Source organism: Apis mellifera, linkage group LG6 (assembly GCF_003254395.2).
Source record: "Apis mellifera strain DH4 linkage group LG6, Amel_HAv3.1, whole genome shotgun sequence".
In the NCBI taxonomy this organism is placed as follows: domain Eukaryota; kingdom Metazoa; phylum Arthropoda; class Insecta; order Hymenoptera; family Apidae; genus Apis; species Apis mellifera.
Genome location: NC_037643.1, coordinates 11,900,320 through 11,920,278, shown reverse-complemented (window position 1 = coordinate 11,920,278; position 19,959 = coordinate 11,900,320). Strand labels below are relative to the sequence as shown.

Genomic DNA, 19,959 nt, shown 5'->3' with positions numbered 1-19,959 from the left:
CGGTCACACCCGCAGTGACACTCAATTAGCGGCAAACAAGCAATTCAATGATTTACCCGAATACAATTACCACTCGAGATATAGAAATGTAACATGACCTTAATGATACATGAATTTCTCATGTACAATTTTTGTTGCGAAATTGGAACAAATAAATATATGAAATATAAATTAATTGCTTATATTATTACAAATATCTACAAATTAATAATTAAATTGATTTCAATCATTTAATGCATATTGTATAATATGATAATTATACAGCTTTTTACAGTAAAATATATATATATATATACAATTACAAATTTTATGTTTTTTTATATGTCTAAAATTAAAAAATACTTAAATATTCAAAATGCATCTTTAAAAGTTCGTATTTTATAAATATTGATCCTCAAATATCATAATTTTATTTATATTAACAAATACAAATTTTAACTAAAATTTTATATAATCATATCCACAAAACACGAAGGATTACTATCCAATAAAAATTGCAATACAAATATAAATAATTATATTGTATCTTTATTTCGTATATAATTCAAAAACTTTTATACGACGATAATGTCGACATCTTCGGCGCCGCGAATTGAGAGCCACTGAGGGTACAGTATCAGACCGGCTCCACCTAGCATAGGGTGAACGGGTCGGAGGCCGTTGGTTCCTCATAGAGTTGCTCTCTTCTTATTATTATTACACGAACGCTCGCGCACCAGCGCACACGGTCAGCGCTCGCACGCACGCATCCGGCGCACGCATGCGCGAGCACCGTGCTTTACCGGGAGGGGAGACTGTATGATCGGCTGGTGGGGATGAAAATACAGCGAAGGGGAAGTAGTCCATCGCGACACGTGGTGGGGTGGAAAACAGGTTGAATCGCGGGCGAGGCATCACGCTGACCGAACCTGCCTAGAGGAAGTGGCAGAGGAAGATATTGTAGTCGAGTAGTAGGGGGAAATCACAACGTCGAGTAGCTAGAGGTGGGGTGAATGTTGCACGGGTGGGGAGTACGCGGCAAGTATCGAGGGGTGTCTAGGAGGTTGCCGCACTTACTCGTCGTCTTACTGTGGATTACCATTATCATTATTCCTACTTGTCGGGCGCCACTGATAGGTACGTGTCAGGGCGACCGTTATGATCGGGATATTATGTACATACTCGTCATCAATGTTTTTCATATATTTACGCAATTTGTGTGTATCATAATTTTCCTTTATCCTTCTTGAAGCATAATATTTTTTTCCCGCGTTTTTTTTTTTTTTTTACCAATATTTATGTTTTCTATTTTCTTTTTTTAATTTTTCCATTGAATAAAGTTTAAAATGTTTCCGTAAATATTTTTATGAATACAAATATCGAGATTTCACTTTGATCAATGTGTTTACTGGAAAGTTCTCTCTGCGAGGCTACGCAATTGGAAGGAGCACTTCCTTCTTCTGGATTATGTAGTATAACTTTCCTTTGTCTTTTGCTCGTTTCCTGAAACATTATCATGTTATTTTTTTCCTGCGTTTATTTTTATTCATTTTATGATTGAAAATTACAAATGTAATTATAATTTAAAAAAATTTATACGAATTAAATTTTCTTCGATTACCATTGATTTATAATTACATTTTTTAATATCAAACTGGAACAATATTCTTTATTCTTCTGGTAAAATGTCAATTTCTTTCTCATTCTTTCTGTTTGCATATTATACGATCACGCTCCATAAATATTCATTTGTTGTTTTCTACACAAAAATGTATTATGAATTATCCTTAATGCATTTTCATGAATTTTCATTCATAGGAAAGTACTATTTCTTCTCCTTTAAAGAACTTCTATTTCCAGACGTAATGATCTTCGAGAATATCCCGCCAACGCAAAGGAATATGTAAAAGATTATGATATCCATGCAAAAGGATGTTTAAAAAAAAATAACAAATTGAAAGGTAATAGATGCGAATTATTGAAGGTAGTTAAAGGGTAATGATGAAACTTTGCTCGATCAGATTGTGAAATCCAACATAGCTATCAATTCAATTCTGCATAACATCGAATACTATCAGTTACTGTTCCAAGTTACATCATAGATACATCATAGATATATAGATAATTCTTAGGATATATGTAGTAGATAAGCCAGTTAAGAAAATCATAGACTACGATTGTAATCCTAATTGAAAAATTGTTTCTGACTTGAAATCAATTGAAATTCTTTTATTGATGACGATGAACAATTGTTATTATTATTATTTGCTTTCTTTTTTGCATTTGACATACATAATAGTAATTATTTCGTTTCCTCGTTAAATTCGAAATTATTTTTGAAAGAATGATTTAATTGGCGAATTTAAAATTTATAAACAACAAATATTGAATATTATTTCCAAATATATTATATAAAATAAAACGATAATAAACAATAATAATATTCTCTCTATACACAACATACTGAGAATTCTTTCGAATTACCCACTTTCCAAAAATATCAACATCATTTAGACTCGTTCCATTCCACTACATCGTGTAAACTCATAAACACGGTTATTTACGTACGTATAAGCTAGCAGACATACTTTCCAGCGCTGTTATGCACCGGTCACTGGAGAAGAATGATCTAACGATCAACTCACTGAATCAACTGCCATAAATCAACCGAACTCGTTCACAAATAATTCCATAACCCAAATTGTACCCATAATACGCGGAGTATGCGCAAAAATCGCCGCCATTAAGCGCGTATAGCTGCGCGCGCAGCTTGGCCCGATCACACCCCGTTGAACGCGCTAAAGGATTTTATTGCCGTGGCCTACGCGCGTGCGCGCGGCAACTTGGCGATTTTAAATAAGGATCGTAAGTCAGCCGTCTACCTCGTAAGTCAGAGCGTCGCGTCCCGACGTGCCATTCCGAACAAAGTGGATTTACGCAGTTGGCTTGTATTTATCGACTGGTCCTCAATGGCCACGGCAACGTACCATTAGTATTAGCTGGTAGTCGATTATGCTCTCCGCGTTTCTTTCTCTCTCTTTTTTCTTGGAGAGGGGAGGGGGGACCGTGATAGAGAGAGGACACGGAAAAGGAGAGAGAGAGAAGATATAGAACGTTTCGCGGCACGAGAATCTCCACCGATAGGGATGCCATATTCGTTAAATCATTCTCGGCTCGGTCATATAGAACGAGGCGAATGCAAGCGCGCAATTATCGTCCATTCTGGACGAAACCCATCGCTGAATATCTTTTTCCGTTCATCTCTTTCTGCACTTTCTTTTCTCCCGTTTCACGTTCTCCTTACTCTCTCGCCTCCGGTGGCGCATGTATACCTTCGAGAGACGCTGCTTGCTCGACCTTCGAAGAATTCGTCCTTGAGTCGGCAGACGTAGCGTAGGCTGAGTAGCGACTCCGATCGTGCCCTCTGACCGAACGCGTTCGAGTTCTAAGCCAGAGTCTTTCAATTGGGTCGGATCTAATTGCCGCCGGTGGGCCATCAAATTGTTTAAAACTTATCGTTGATAAACGATAATCGTTTATACGTATATTTCAGTTTTTAATAATCAGATTTATATTATTTCACAATATAATATTTAAATAATGTATTTTTTTAAAAAGGAAGAATTTCTTTTTTATAATTTTAATTAATCTTACACATTATCTTTATTAGATCAGAAGATGACGAAATGACTTGAATCGTTACACGATGTTTGTGATATTTTCGCATCGGAATAATTCGATACCCTATTGCGTCAGCAACATAGATTTATTGCTCAATTGCTTAACTAGAGAAACACGAATATTTTGTAAGAATTTAAATATCCCTAATAATATGTTTTAAATCTTTACAGACAAAACTAAGAAAATATGCTAAACCAACGAGCATGTCGAAATTGTTTTTAATTTTAATTTTGTAATAAAGATTTAAATAGATAGAGGATTTTTATTTTTTAATTAATTTTCTCCAAACAGAAATATTTTTATAAATAATATTCTAGCGCTAATCGACACTTTTTGTATGATCCACTTTTATACAATAATTGCAATACTTAGTAGAAGGACGCTTACAAGATGAAAGACGCATCGAGTTCTACGAAATTCTACAATTGTTTCTATCGTCTGTAGGCGACAGACTTTAACAAGCAGGTCTACATACATAATTAATCAATCTTCCAAAGGAATTTTTAAACACGCAAGTAATAATAATCCAATTAATAAATAATAAATTTTAAACCAAATTTTTCTAATAACATTTCCCAAAAGAATTTTCCAAAAAAAATTAAACTCGTTGAAATCTAACGTCAATTCATATTTTTCCCTTTGTCTTCAACTAATTTACGTAACAATTAACGCGCGAGCAAGGAACCCGGAATTTCAGTCGTACGCAGATATTACTCTTAAACGAGGCGATTAAGAAGCGGTTAAGGAAGAAATTTCGTGTCCGAGGCGAAGTTTGCGTAACAGACGATAAACAGGGATAATGAGATTGACGTAAGGCAGGCGCAGGCCGCGAAAGCGGAAGGATTAATAAAGTTAATTGGAGCAGATCGGAGAGAAGTCCCGGCGACAAACGGCACTGCTGGTGCTCTCGTAACGCTTAGATTATCCCTTGTTGTGTACGAACCGCGACCTGTCATGTCGAAGTGCATCCGGTGCTCGCCTTAATGGACACGTCGCGCATGCCACGTATATAATGCGACGTAATAACGCGACACGATTTTCCGTCCGAGAGTCGGCACAGCGCTGGACGAGGGACGATCGAATCGAACATCTTGCCACGATTGTACACATCGATACGATCTTTGTCCAAGGTTGAATTTCTTTACTTCGTTATTAATCTTGTAAAGATATTATTTCATGATTACTTGATCATGGTGAAAAATGCTGTCAATAAATATATATGTTATTTTAATTTCTAATCACAGTGAAATTTATGAGATTTATTTGGAATTGATTAGTCGTATTGTTTCGCCATCTTCGTTTTGTAGAATGTTTCGTTTATATATATTTCTCGAAAGTCATTCTTACGAGACACTGTGTTGTAATATCTATATATATATATATATACGAAATTCAAGATATGCGATTATTTCTAAATCGTTGGTCGAAGAATGGACAATCGAAGTTGAGAAAATTGTTGACAAAAAAATTTCGAGGGATAAGTTGGAACGAGTAGTAACAACCGGTTCTATGAAAAGTTTCGTGAAATACTGTCGCTTTTTGATTGCGCGACACTGAAGAATTGCGAGGAATGTATGGAAGTTGTTGGACGAGTTCGAGCGAGCTAGCTTTCTCTATGTTAGAAAAACTCGTGTTTCGTCACTTCACAGATTAATTAACTTCAAGAAATTGATAGCCAATGTTCGGCAGTATTTATATCAACAAATTTCTCTCTTGCGCGAGATAACGCGATAAATAAATATACGTCTGATCCTATCCTATTTGTTTATTTTAAGCGAAACATTTCGAACGATTATTCTCCTCCTTCGATTTCTTATTTGTAAATTAAATTATTAAAAAAAAAAAAAACATTAAGAGAAAAAAAGCAGGACACGTATGAAACGTTCTTTAATAACACGGAAAAGCAAACATCGGATCGATTCTTCGAACGCGTTACTTCGAGCGATCACTGTGTGCAGCCACCTATGTCCACCTAGCTTCTGCACGCGCAGCATTCCACTCGGCCGGTACTTTCGGTGCACACGTGGAATTAACCACCATTAACGCCGGGCCACGGGATTGTCCCTCGTGTCTCTCTACGATTACCTAGAACGCGGTAAACGCTCGCTGCGTTACCAACAGGTAAAACGTTCCCGCTCGTTTACCGTGGCGAGCCAGCCGGGTACACACGGATAATTGCCACTTAACCGTGGATTGTGTATAAAACGCGATAAGAAAAATAAAAAACGAAACGGTTTAACAAGTCTCGCCGTGAACGACGATGAGTCATTTAAACGGCGGCTCGTGTTCAACGTCGCGTGAATCGTTTCCCCGAAGGGTACACGTTCGGATGTTTTCTAGGGGAAAAATACTACTAGGGTGATCCGTGGGCAACAAAGACGCATATATATTTTCCATCCTTTCCGTTTAATTATTATTTTTTTAAACAGATCTCGCGCGCGTTTATTTTTCTCGAATTAATTTATTCTTAATCTTATCTCCCTATTTATCCAATTATAACGTCTAATCTATACGACATACGTCTCTTACGATCTCTTAAAGGGATCATTGCAGCAATTTATTTTTTTATCGATTGAAATTTTTTTTCGAAAGAATTTTAGATATTTATTTATTCAACGTTAGATTATTAGATTAGACTGTAATGCGTCTATTATTGACTGTATAATACTGATTTATATGCAAATTTGAAAAGAAGTCTTACAAGTTATTTACCTATCGTAAAAAAGGTTAGACTAGTGTTATCGAAGCGAAAACGGCACGTGTCAATAACAATCCATTAAGAAATGAATTGTGCATATTTATAACGATATAATGGTTGAACAATGTACGCGTAATGTGAGATTAAAAAAAAAAAAATAATACAATAAATATAAATAAATAAAATCAATCAAGAGGATATAAAACGTAGTCAATAAAAAAAGAAGAAAAAATTAAATTATTTAAAAACTTGAGTGTTTGCGATTGCGCTGTTTGTGATTTTCATATTAATTGTAGTTTATATGGAAATGAAATTCTATAAATAAATCTATGTGTTAAGTATGCCAATGATGTAAGATTGTTATAAGAGGATGATGAAGCACAACGTGAACGAGAATAATATAAAAAAAGAAAAAGAAAGAATCAATTTATACAGTTTATTTTTAGATAATTGATTTTTTAATTATTTTGTTAATCCTATATTTCCTCATAGTTCATAGTTATATAAAAAAAAAAAAGAAAAGAGATTAACGACGATTATAAAATTTACATTTTTCTATTTATAATTTTCCTGCGTATTTGATGATTTTTACAAAATCAATTCAATTTGTAAAAAACGAATTATAGATTATGAAACAAATATTTATTCATTTTCCACGATTCCAAATTTCTTCGATCGATCGACCTTCTCCAAAAAAAAAGAAAAATCATTTAAAATACTATTCCATCCTAATCCAATCGACCAATTACAAAATCCATTACTTAATTATTTATCAACCTACTATTTGATCCTTGCGAAAAAATATTATAAAAAAATCGTGTACACAAAATTATACCCACAATTTTCATTTACCTTTTACTTGTCAACCACGACTAATAATCTCGTAAAGACAGGCTGGGTAGGTTATGAGTGCAGGGAGAAGAAGAACTTTGTGCAAGAGGACTTGTGCAGAAGAAAAATAAGAAGAAAGGGGGGAAGAGAGACAAAAGGGGAATATGGCGAAGAATTAGAAGAAGAAGAAGAAGAAGAAGATGGTGGAAGAAAGAAGAAAGAGAGGAAGAAAGGATCAACAACCTGCGGGCACTCCTCTGCATCGAAGGTGGAATCCTCCTCCAGTGAAACCAATGAACTATACTGACAACGGCAGATCTATCCGCGTCCACGCTACGCGCCGGCATAGAGCTGCGCTGCACGTATCTTCGACCGTGGAGAAAGAGAGAGAGAGAGAGAGTGGAAGAAGGACAGAGAGAGAGAGAGCTTCCATACCTAACGGTCGCAAGAAACTTCGACCATTATTGCGGTGATTGCCTGGTACCTGTTAACGCGTAGCCACGCAGATATTCGCTGTGGACGCCGAGGATCGCCAAGGTCAATGCCACCGAGACACACACCGATGGGGATCGAACCAGCTCGAATCCTAGTTATCGGCCACACCCGATTTCTACGCGAGAGATGCAACGCTGCGTCGAGAGATCGACTGCCCCCCCCCCCCCCCCCCTCCCTATTCCGATTGTTCGCAAGTTAAGTTAGATTCACGAGAATTGCAAAAAGCATGGAGGATATATTATTTATTTCGATTGCCAGTAATTCTTCGATGGTTTAATTTCTTTAAAATCGATAATTATTCAGGTCACGTTTCTTCAGATATGATATAAGTCTTGTAGAAGAAATTATTTTTATTCGTATATAATTAAAATATCCAAGAGAATATCTTAATTAATATCTACTTGTGTATTTGATTCGTTTCAAAGACGTCATTGAAATATCTATCTTATTGTATTGTAGTTGCCAATCGAGGAAAATTTCTCGTTTTTTTTTTTTAATTTATTCGACTCGTTAGACGATACGATTGGCAATGAACAAGATATGAAAAATTGATAGAAGAAAAAGTTGAGAATATACGTAATAGATTCTTCAAGTTTCTGTTGTTTTTATTGCTACTGATTAATTTCTAGGAATTAATTCGAAAAAAAAAACTAAGCTCCAGTAGCTTGAAAATAAGGGAGCTAAATTTATATTATTTTTTTTGTAGCAATAAAATTATTAATATAAATTTAGAAATTAAATGTTAAACGAACTTATTAATATCTAGTTTTTTTAGAAATAAATTTAATTTAGATATAAATATTTTAATAAATTAAATTTTTATTCATTTATTAATTTTTATATTAAAAATTTATGGGATAATCTATAGATTTAAGATAAAAATGTTATGAAGATAATATATTTTTCTTTAATTTAAATAATTCAATAATTTAGTTTATAATTATATTAATGATTTAAATTTATATTTTATTTTTCCATAAAAATTTATATTTTAATTAATAAAATATAGAAATAATGATTAATAATAAAATTTTATTTTTTAGTATAAATTAATGAGTTTATATAATTTAAAGGAACTCGACAAATATATTATTCACCTGTTTATCAAAAACATGTCCTGTTGATTTTTATTTTAGGTCGATCTGTTCAATGAATTAATTTTAAATAGCTGCAGTATGTTGACTGTACAAAAGTAGCATAATAAAAATTGTCTTTTAATTGAAGAAGAATTGTATGAATGAATTAATGAAATAATAACTGTCTCCTAAATTATTAACTAGAAGCTTTTCAGTAGGTCAAGAGAACAAGAAAAAAGGGAAAATTTTGCTTTCTTTTTTCCTCTTCTTCTTTTATCATAAATGTTAAATTTCTTTCGCGGTTCGCACGAGTCGCACCGCGAAACCGAAGTGTTATTCACCGACTAATATTAGAATCACGGTGTTCACCGTGAAAGTCGGTCCTGCGGAGAACGAGCCTTTGAAGAAATGGAGCAACGCATTTCAACCGGCGGATTGCGTTACCCACAATGCCGCGTATTAATTAACGGTGCAATCTTTCGTCTTTTTATCTGGCCTAGTTTTCGTTTACGAACAACGTGAAGGATAGATTAAAACAAATAATAGAAATAATGAAATCGCACGAGAGATAATATTTATATACAGCAGTTTCCTAAGCGTTCTTTGTTTGCTTCTTAATTTTGATCCGATGATATAATTTCCTGCGATGAGAAATTCGCATATTGTTTTTCTTTTTTTTAGAAAATTATAGACAAAAATTTTTCTCTACATTCTCAATTTATTCTTTATCTCATTAAACGATTATATAATCGTAAAATTTGTACAAAATTGTATATAAAAATTTTTCCCACTTATCTTTCATTTCCCTTATTTTTTTAATGCGATATAAAAATTCTTGCTCATTTTTAATTCAACAATAAAAATCTGGGGGATGTGCAGAAGCCACCAGGTCGTAATATAAACACACTAAAAAAAATAATCTCGCAAGGCAGAGATGATAAAACCGAGTGTATAAAACTATATGAGAAGCGTCGTCGGTATACGTCGGTTTCCACGCTTCCATTTAAAATCTAATATAAAAATTGAGAACCCCTGCGAAGGGTGCATAACTTCGCCACGGTATTACACGCTATGCCCGCACGAGGCTGTGTATATCCAAGACTTGTCTCCACGAGAGACCAGCACAGCTGTTTCGTATCTTTCTCTCTCGGTCGTTTAGGCCGACTTTCATCCCTTGCCATCAATCTGTTCCCTTCTATTTCATCTCGCTCAACCATCGGACCCTTTGCACGCACAGATCCTGCTCCCTCAGTCTGTGTCTTCCTCTCCTTCCGCTTAGAACAGGAAAAATCATCGAGAGACGCGTAATCTTACGCATAACCGAAATTCGAATTGTTAAAATAAAAAATATTGCCCGGAGAATGTGATTGTCATTCTGCGTGCATGGCTTCACGTATTGTTTGAAATGATTCTAGAAGTTTCTAGAGTTTCTGACCTTGAATGAATTATTATGGAATGAGAATACGTATACGTGTATCTATTTCAATAAATTTCTTGCATCAAAAAATGCTTAAGATTCAAAATTCTCTTCAAATTTCTTTTATTAATTTGATACGTTTGAATTTAAAATAAAATTTAAATTTAAAAATACTTTATTTCAGAAACTATATAAGGATATTCTTTTGGAGGATTAATTCTCCAAAATCTATTTTCAATTTATTACTTAAATTGTTAAATATATAAATTAACTTCATCGAGTTAATTATTTAATTAATTGTTCGAATGTATTTTTCGAATCTGTGACGATAAGTATATAAATAACTTCATCAAATAATGAAGTAATAAACCTCTATGCATAAATATTTCTTATATTTAAATATTTTCATACTTTCATACTTTCATACTTTCAGAAAGTCTCTTTCTAAAAACCGGATGTATATGTATACTATATAATTTCACATCGATTCGGTAAAGCTTCGTGAATGGTTCGCAACACGAAGCCGCATCGATTCGATTAAATTTTCTCCATCCTCTTACCGGTATACCTGTTGCTCGCTATAGAATCAATTCATTTATTCCACCCCGCGCATACATCTAAAATATTAACAAAAATTCACGCTTTATTATTCCCTGTAAAATATTATTTTTAAAAATCATCAAACATAATTCTTTTATTTAAATTTCATTTTCAAAATTTTTATTATTATCTCGTCTTTGCGATTAAAAATTTTTCCAAATTTTCTTTTTTCTATTCGGCATCGAAATATTTATTCCGATATATTTTATTGTCAAAACGGGTGAGATCCGTGCAATTTTCATATTCTGTTTTCGAAACGGTAATTTTTCACGCAAACTTCCAAAAGAAGAAAAGAAAAGGAATCCTCCATAATGCCAGTTTTACATTACGCGCAGATACGCTCAGGCCTACGCTCACCGTAGGATGCGATCTACCTGCGAACGTGTAATTCGCTTAATAGCGTTCTCTCTTTCTGCCACTCCTCCATCTTTTTTCCCTTGCCCCGGCGTGCAGCGCTCCACGCAAGAACTAATTACCTGTTACACACTCCGCAGAGTAGAAAATGTCAGATTCTAATTCCCGCGCGCACGCAGAAACGGAAGCTCGCGTGGAAGCCGCATCGAAAAGCTGGACGCGCGCGCCACCTAAGAAACGATTAAATCGTTTTGAAAAACATTTAAGCTTTCTATGATAGACGCGTGTGCCGCGTGTCTTTTTCACAAAAGAAGATAATACATATGTTTTTAAAATAATAAATTGTATTATTTACATTATGTTGTAATCTTATATAAATTTATATTTGTGTAAAAACAATTGATATAGTAGAAAGAAAAAAAATAAGAAAGTAAGAATAAAACATATCGTAGGATTATTTATCATGATTCAAAGAGCTATAAAATAAGAACCTAATTAAAAAAATAAAAAATAAAATGAAATTAAAATATAAAATATTCATAAAAAAATTTAAGATACTGAAAAAAGCATTTAATAAAAAAAAATTAATTTAAATTACTTTAATTTTATCTTTATTAATTCTGTTTTATGTAACAAAATTTATATTTTTCAATCTAAATATACTTAAGTTAAAAAATTCCATTAATTTATCCATGAAAAACATTCATATAACATCTCTTATTCTATTTATCATCCGAGTATATATTTAAAGCCACGGATTGAACACCACTGCGCACAGGAAACGTTTGTAGTGTGATTAGTACGGAGAGGCGTGTACTACCTCGATCGCGTACGTTTGCTGTCAGCTGTCGGTGAAGAGGGTCCAAAGCATCAGCGAGCGACCGACGACCTTGCCGACCAGTTGTCTTCGCTCGAATCGACTAATTAATACCGTAACGCTGGCCACGGTATGTCACGGGAACGGCGCTGATAATCTTTGCGCCCGAAACATTTTTCGCACAGAAGTGAAACGCGCGCATACGAACTCGGTCGTAACGCGTCGTTTTCGTGGTCCTCTCCCCACTCCTTCTCCCCCGTCATGCCTCGTACGTACACGCAGTCAACTCTCGACTTACACACGAATACAATTGCAGCACGGGATTCGGTTAATCGAGTCCATGTAATTTAATCAATGTAATCTAAAGTAATTTCGCTTAATTGCCTTAGTATTTAATTGTTCTTTTAATTTGATTGCGGCAACGATTGAAACAACAAGATTTTGACCGGGAGAAAATCGAATGTATTTATAAATTTATATTAGTTGGCACCTTTATACGATTTCGCGTTGAGAAACATTTTAATTCTTGAATGAATATAATATAATCTTCGTTATTCTCTATTTTCCGTAATAATTATACTTATGTGATATCAATCGGATAAATTTTCCTGAATTTTATCATTCCGTGTATTGTATATCTATATATACCAAAAATATTGTATGGAATAACTATAACTTAGATATTACAATAAATTTAAATAAATAGATAATAAATTTATAAATATAATATGAAGAATATATTGATGACAATAATAAATTTGATAAATGATTGTATTACATTAAACTTTCTTATGATTTATAATTTAATTACTTTAAATTACTTTAAATTTTTTTTTATGAAAATTTGTTGAAAAACAAAAGTTGGAAAAGTTTCTTCTTCCGTTCACCAATATATTTATATTTATTGGATTTAATAATAATAGTCTAATATCAATGTTTTCTTTCAACGTTGATTTTGACCTTAATCTGACTGCAAGTCATGAACGCTTTATTCCAACGTGATATGAATAACTCACCGAGAGCAAAAGTTTTCTCGAGGCTGCATTCGCGTTATTTTATAAATTGCTTGTATACAGAGATGATGACATTTACGAATTCGTTAAAAAATAAGTGAAACAATGAACAACAATTTCTTTCCTTTTTTTCTTCATTCGTGAAATCATCAAATGACAAAGTTTATTTATTTACAGGAATTTATTACATCATCGGAAAAACGATATACGGGAGTATATCGTTTTCTTTTTTTTTTTTTAATTAAATCCCGCAAATCGAGCACGCAACTATGCGCGTTTTTTTATCATTCGACAGTGGTGCTAATGCAACTTACGTTACCGGTTTTCATGGGCTATATCGATTACTGAGAAACGTCGCGTATCTTTTGCCGACATCGAACCTCCATTTTCTTTGCATTTCTACTCACCTGCCTTGGCAAGTTACGTATCAACTACCAACTAAATATAAACTGAAATGAAATTTTCAATTCATGATTTATGTATTACGTGATATTGGATTTATAAATAAATATGTTGTAGACATAATTGTATTTAGAATATTCAACATGCTACGTTAAGAAATTAAAATTGTTAATAATATATTCTTTAAAATATCGAAGAAGAGAATATTAGTTAGAATATTTAAAAAAAAAAAAAAAATTGGTTATTTGGTTACATTTGAATATTTCTCTTTAATGAATAATTTTTTAATTAAAAAAAAAAGATTTAATAATTCTTAACTTAAATATATTTTTTTAGTGTCACTGCTTTTCAGTGAAAGAATCTTTTGTACTTTCACACAAAGGCTAAGAAAAGCCTAACTAACTTAAACTTGAAAACGTAAGTGATACGAGGAGAAAATGTGAAGTGGTTTCAAAGAGGATTTGTGTACATTCCAACATGAACTGTATGCGTATCGTGTAAATAAATCAGCCTTATCTGTAACCCTGAACTCGTGTTTTAAAAACACTAGTGGGATATGATCACTCATACAGAATACAAGGACTACTAAGAATCATAATTTTTGTGAGAAGCTTCTCAACATTTCTTTTTCTTTTCTTTTCACGGAATATAATATTATTTATAACACAATTGATATTATTATTAATAACAAAAGCTTAACAAAATGTTTCTACGAATTCTAATCGAATTAAAATTACATTACTTTATTATTGAAAATTTACTCAAAAAAGAAACAATATTATTAAAAAGAAGGAAACCAATAATTTCAATGCGATATCGAATATAGAAGCGGATGAGAAAGGAAGTGGGATAGGATTTAGGTATATCAACAGACGAACACCTAATTTCAGCCTGTTTCAAGGATAGCCATGTCTTCATTGACTGTCCGTCACCTTGAATTAGCCGTCTCGACGAGCGACCGACACTGCCGCCGGCTCATTCGCAGGAATGAAAGAGTTCGGGGAAGGGACGAGGAGCGGGAGGGTGTGCGGAGAGAGCAAAACGAAAGGCGGAGAGCATCGAGTGTGTATATCCGTCTGAATCGGTGACGCGACATTCGTGATAACGCGATCGAGATTTTTTTTTTTTTTTCAAGTGGAATAATATTTTATCAATCGTAAATTACGAAAAGGAGAAATTTAGATTCTCTCTTTAGATTCTACGATTCTACAAATCACACGCGTTATAATGATATTTTCTCGAAAGAGGAATAAATAAAAACAGATTGTAAAATGGAAGATTATAATTTATACTACTTGTAACACTTATCGTGTAAAAAACGTGTTACATAAGACGCTGCTAATAAATTATTTTAAAATTTGATAAAACATTTATATTAAGCGAATTTTATGGATCAGTCAGCTAAAATTGTGATTAACTTGTATAATAATAATAATAATAATTGTTTTGTGGAAAAAAAGACACAGATTCTATCCATCTAATCTATAATTTGTTACAATATTAACACTTTTCACGTGCACATGAGTCCGTCAGTTTTTTCAATAATTCCGATGACGCAACTTTTTCGCATAATTTTTTCCTTTTCTGCTGTCGCATCTTCGTATTTGAATAAAAGAACAATATTATATCACATGATAGTTGTTGTCCATTGTTTTCACTACCTGAGACTTTGTAATTTATTTCGAATATAATGATTGATAATAAAATTAAGCGCAGAAACATTGCTACCGAGAGAGGAAAAAATAAAAAAAATTTTAACAATCGCGCGAATGCTAATAGAATTGACCGATAAATCATTGTGTAAAAATATAAAAAGAATCAATAATTGGTACGACGAGAAATTTTTTTTTTTTTTCATCTCATTGCGTGAAAAATTGCAACGATACGAGATAACGCTTTTACAACAACGCAGAAGTAAGAAATATGTGGACTAATATAATACAAGAAATGCTCGAACACGCAATTCGAGCTAATTGAAATCAATGCCGAACGTTCTCTGATTTTACATAATCTCGTATTAAACTTTAAGTTGCATCGAGATGGATTTCATTTTTCAAATTTATATCGAACGCATTTGAACACATTTAAATTCTTTTAAATCAAGTTTTTTGATATGAAAGATTAGTTGAATTTAGTGGAAACGGCTATTTGGGATCATCGAGAGAAAAGAAAATGGAGGAAAGAAGGGCAAAAAAATGAGGAAGGGCGATATGAGAAAGCATGGCACGCGAGCTGATCCTCGTGATAACACCTAGGGACAAGCGACCCGGGTCACTCACGATCTCCGGGTGAAATTGACGCTTCCTGTCCTCTCCTCGTGAACAACCGACACTTTCACCAGTAGACGGTGAAAATAGTCCATTTAATGGTTACAATGAACGCGGAAGAAACACTTTTAAGAACCGATTCTTCTGTGAATAAGAACGAGATGCTTGGCAAATTTGAATAAATTTTATTGTTTTTGAATAAAGAGATATTGAAACATTACAAAAATTATTAACATATTTCAATATTCAGAATGTTTTTTTATTTTTTCAAATTTGTCTTCATCCATAAAATGAAAAATTTTTTCATTTTTCCTCTCTTCATTCTATCATCTATGATTTTTAATAATTTAATTCTAATAAATCATTTTCCAACTCGTGGAAAGTACAGTTGCGAGGCGAAATTCGCAGGCTCATCAAGGATCCTTGCGCCCGAGACAATCCATCGATGCTGCATATTAAACACGAGGACTGGAGCGTTACGCAATTCGTAGGTTACTCGGTTACTTTCTACTTGATCGGCAGCTCCCCCCCCTCCCTCTTTCACTTCTCCGGTTCACGGTTCGTATAGACACAAGGTTACGAACGTTTGTTTCGTCGAACGACGGTGCCTCTCTTCAGTAGACCACCGATCGTTGCACCTGTGATTCGATAACCGTCGACCGATCCTGCTATCTACTTCCATAGAAAGGTCTACGAGGGCTAATTCACGCCTGTGAACCAGGTCCCCTATAAATCGATCTTTCAATAAAGACGCGGTTATTTTCATCCTTTGCTTAGGTAGAATAAGTATTTTCAAGGGGAAGAAAAGAAAAAGCGATTCTTTTGTGCGCGGCAAAAGGAAATTCGTAACTTTTACGAATTCTAGATTTGAAGCGATATGGACGACTATTGTTGTCTATGCACGATGTATTGTTTAGAAAATTTGGGATCTTTGTATGACGGGCCATTTGAGATTATAATGCTTGTTTCAAAAAAATAAAGATACCAATCTTCTGTCGTAAAAGAATTGTCATTGCATTTATGGGAACATTAGCAAAAATTTAAAATTTCTAGTGATAATTTTTTTTTAGAAATAATTCGAATTATTTCTAACACGGTTTTGCGTAAAAATATTTGTTTACCGTGCGTCGATAATTATTCCGATCGGCGCACCATTGCACGATCATTCGGTCAATAAATCCCTAGTGGATAAATTAAAAAACTTTCCGGAAGTTTTCGAAAACGTAGAACGTCCATGGCTCGGGATCACTCGAGCAGTAATTGGGGAAAAAGGTTTCATTGTCGAGTGGCAGGAAGTATAGGTGCAGGTAGTTTATAGGTTCGGTGCAAGCGGCACAACCAGAGACAAAGAAAGAAAGAACAAGAGAACGAAGAAAAGAATGAGAGAGTGAGATCCACCGGTGCGTTCCTTTCCTCGTAATGAACGGATCTCAATAACAAAATTGTAGATATTTGGAGAATAATATTAATTTTTTACATTTCGTCTGAATTTGAAATATATTTCCGAATCAAAAAATGATCTACATTAATTTTTGTTATTAATCGTCAATTGCGAATTATTATCGACAGTAAAAACATTATTAAAAGTAAATATTATTTTTCGGCGTTAATTAATATATTAAGAAAATATATGTAAAATAAAAGAAATGTAAGATTGATTATAATGTCAATAAAAAAAACTATTATTTTTGCTTCTAAAAAAAACCTGAACTACCGTGCGACGTGCCGCTGCCTCGAGTCTACTGTACACTGAGTCGATTGTATACTGTCGTCCTGCAATAACCGTTCGCTCTTTGTCCGCTCTGCCTGCTGTTTGCCAGTGGTTCTCGATCGAGATTTGTCGATCAGCTTGTGCTCGTGCGCGGGCCTTTCCAATGCAACCTATATCCTTTATGGATATGAAGGAGTCTACCACCAGTCCTTGAAAAGGAGTCGATGCTTCTTAACATCGATATATATATAAATTTCGTAAAGAAAATATTACTAAATATTACTAATTAAAAATCAATAATAAAATAATTTTTTCTTTTTTATTTTCTATTATTTTCCAATAAATATTTTTATAGATTATAAACGGAACAAATCGATATTTCTAATTTTCTGTTCTATAGAGATACGAAAGGAAAAGAAATACATTAACGAAATACATAAAACATAAAATCATCGATAGAGTCAATATTTCTATCTACTAGAGATAAAGTTACGGTTTACATAATAGCTGATAAAATTGGTATTTGTTATATAATAGCGTAGCACACTGTGGAAGATTCAAAAAGGAATAGAGTGTAAAAAAAAAGAGATAGTAATAAAAGATAGAACTTTTTAAACCAACGCTTTATACTGAAAAAAAAAGCGGGTATAAATTTCACGATTAACGCCAACTTACGTTACACAGCATTTTTCCATTCCGATAAAATATTCCATTATATCGAACAAATTTTTTTAAACTTTTTTAAAGAATTCTGGTAAGCAGTAAAAGTATATACGTGATAAATGTAAACACAGGGGTAAAATTACAAAGATCAACAGAATTTTTTCATCAAAACAAATTTCCCGGCTAATTAGATTAGAATATCAACAAAATATTTATCCTCCACTTCCGTTCCATCGCTTTTTAATCTCTCACCTTTGTTTCAAACCATTATATTTCCTCAACGGAGTAAAAACGGAATAAATTTATTAAAGGACTAATAAAGGGAAATTCCTCATTCCTAGATTAATTATCTTTCGCTTGTAATTTTCATCGAAATCGTAACGATGCGAATATAATTTGAAACTCTCCTCCTTCGTTGTTCTCGCAAGAGTTAGAGACGCTAAGTTGAAAATTATTCTCTCAATCCAGTTTTTCCACTTGCGAAAAATACTCTCGAGATGTAGATTTAAGTCTCGAAATGTATTCGTACCTTTGGACGATAAGGGAATGAAAAGTAATGCGAAAAATAACGCAAAGATGGAGGCAGATGGAGGAGACAGAGAGAGAGAGAGGCACTTCTCGTAGGTGTGAGGTGGTCAGTATCGAGCGACCTGCTCCGACGATGCACCATCCCCTGCCTCTTTTCTCGGCTCCTCAACCCTCTTCCACCTTTTCATCAACGTTATAATCCCGTCGAGCACCTTATAATTACTATTAACCGTCAATGGCCATTATAAGCGAGACTTAATTACTGGTACGACTGATTATATACAAATACAATTAGCGCAAAAAAAGAAAATTGTTAATTATTTGTAATCGTTGTTTGAACGATCAAAATCGTATTGTACGAGGCGAAAAATCAGAGAGAGAAAAAGAAATTACAGATTAGAATCGAAGGAATCGAAATCGATGTACTTTGTTCCGTGTACAAATAAGTTGCAAAGTTTAATTCTTGTGTTCTATTTTAGATATAGATTTTTTCTTTTTTTTTTTTATGCAAATTTGCACGCTAAATATAGATACATGTATGTATATAGATATGCAGATTTAACGATTTAAATAACTACACGTGGCGATGAAAACGTTTATACTTGCTGGAGGACTAGACGAGGCGACGTTCTATAGTTTCGTAGCGGTTGATCACGTGACATCTGCAGTACACGTGACACTATAGCATGGTGTATATAACTTATTAATACATCGCCAAGTTATTTTTCGATATTATTAAATTTGTATTATTTTTATACGTACTATTAATATTTAAACTTACGTATACACACATAATTACGTAAAAAGAAATAAACGAGTAATTCACGAACGCGATACATACGACAGTTATTAACATATCATCAAGATAACCTCAAAATTTTCATAATGTATACTGTTGGGTGTAAAAAAAAAAAGAAATATATTTCCACATCGTTCCCCTCGTTTCTCTATTTATATATATACGCTTATTAATTAAACTTGAAAACATTATATTAAATGCAATAAAATATAAATACTTTTTGTATTTCTACTTTGAATCGATAAACGATTAACCTTATGCCTGAAGAATCAATCCTGCAAGCCATTTTCTCGTATATTTCTAAGAAAGTAATACGAAAGTGTGTTTCGATGCTTGATGAGATTCGAGATGGAGATAAAGATGAAAAGAGAAAGATCGTCACAATGGGCAAAATAGATTCCCGTTACGTTTCAACAAATCGTGCAAATTATTTGCAAACGACGGGCGGGCATTAAAAATAGCGTTTCGTATCCCCCATTTCGGATGAATCGTTATAAGGGGCAAACGGAACACACGGAGGCAACGTGTGTTCCGTTTCCATAAACAAGCCAGGACACGTTCCAGCTAATTATCCCTAGCCGTTGATAATTATTCCGGCTAAGGCGAGCGGAGACATTGTACCGCCTTC

At 33.6% G+C, this 19,959-nt stretch overlaps 1 protein-coding gene and 1 long non-coding RNA gene across 4 annotated transcripts in view; both read right to left on the bottom strand.

The window, feature by feature from the left end:
• LOC408877 (neurogenic protein mastermind) overlaps nucleotides 1-19,959 on the bottom strand; it is a 225,854-nt gene that overhangs the window by 180,769 nt on the left and 25,126 nt on the right. The window lies entirely within an intron of this gene.
• LOC113218839 lies at nucleotides 1,370-3,557 on the bottom strand. 2 transcript variants are annotated; one of them, XR_003304846.1, is made up of 3 exons: nucleotides 2,548-3,557; nucleotides 1,618-1,738; nucleotides 1,370-1,482 (listed from the first exon to the last, which is right to left on the bottom strand). It is a non-coding gene; the product is annotated as an uncharacterized LOC113218839 (long non-coding RNA). The 2 variants fall into 2 exon arrangements; XR_003304847.1 differs by having other exon boundaries at nucleotides 1,391-1,482; nucleotides 1,601-1,738.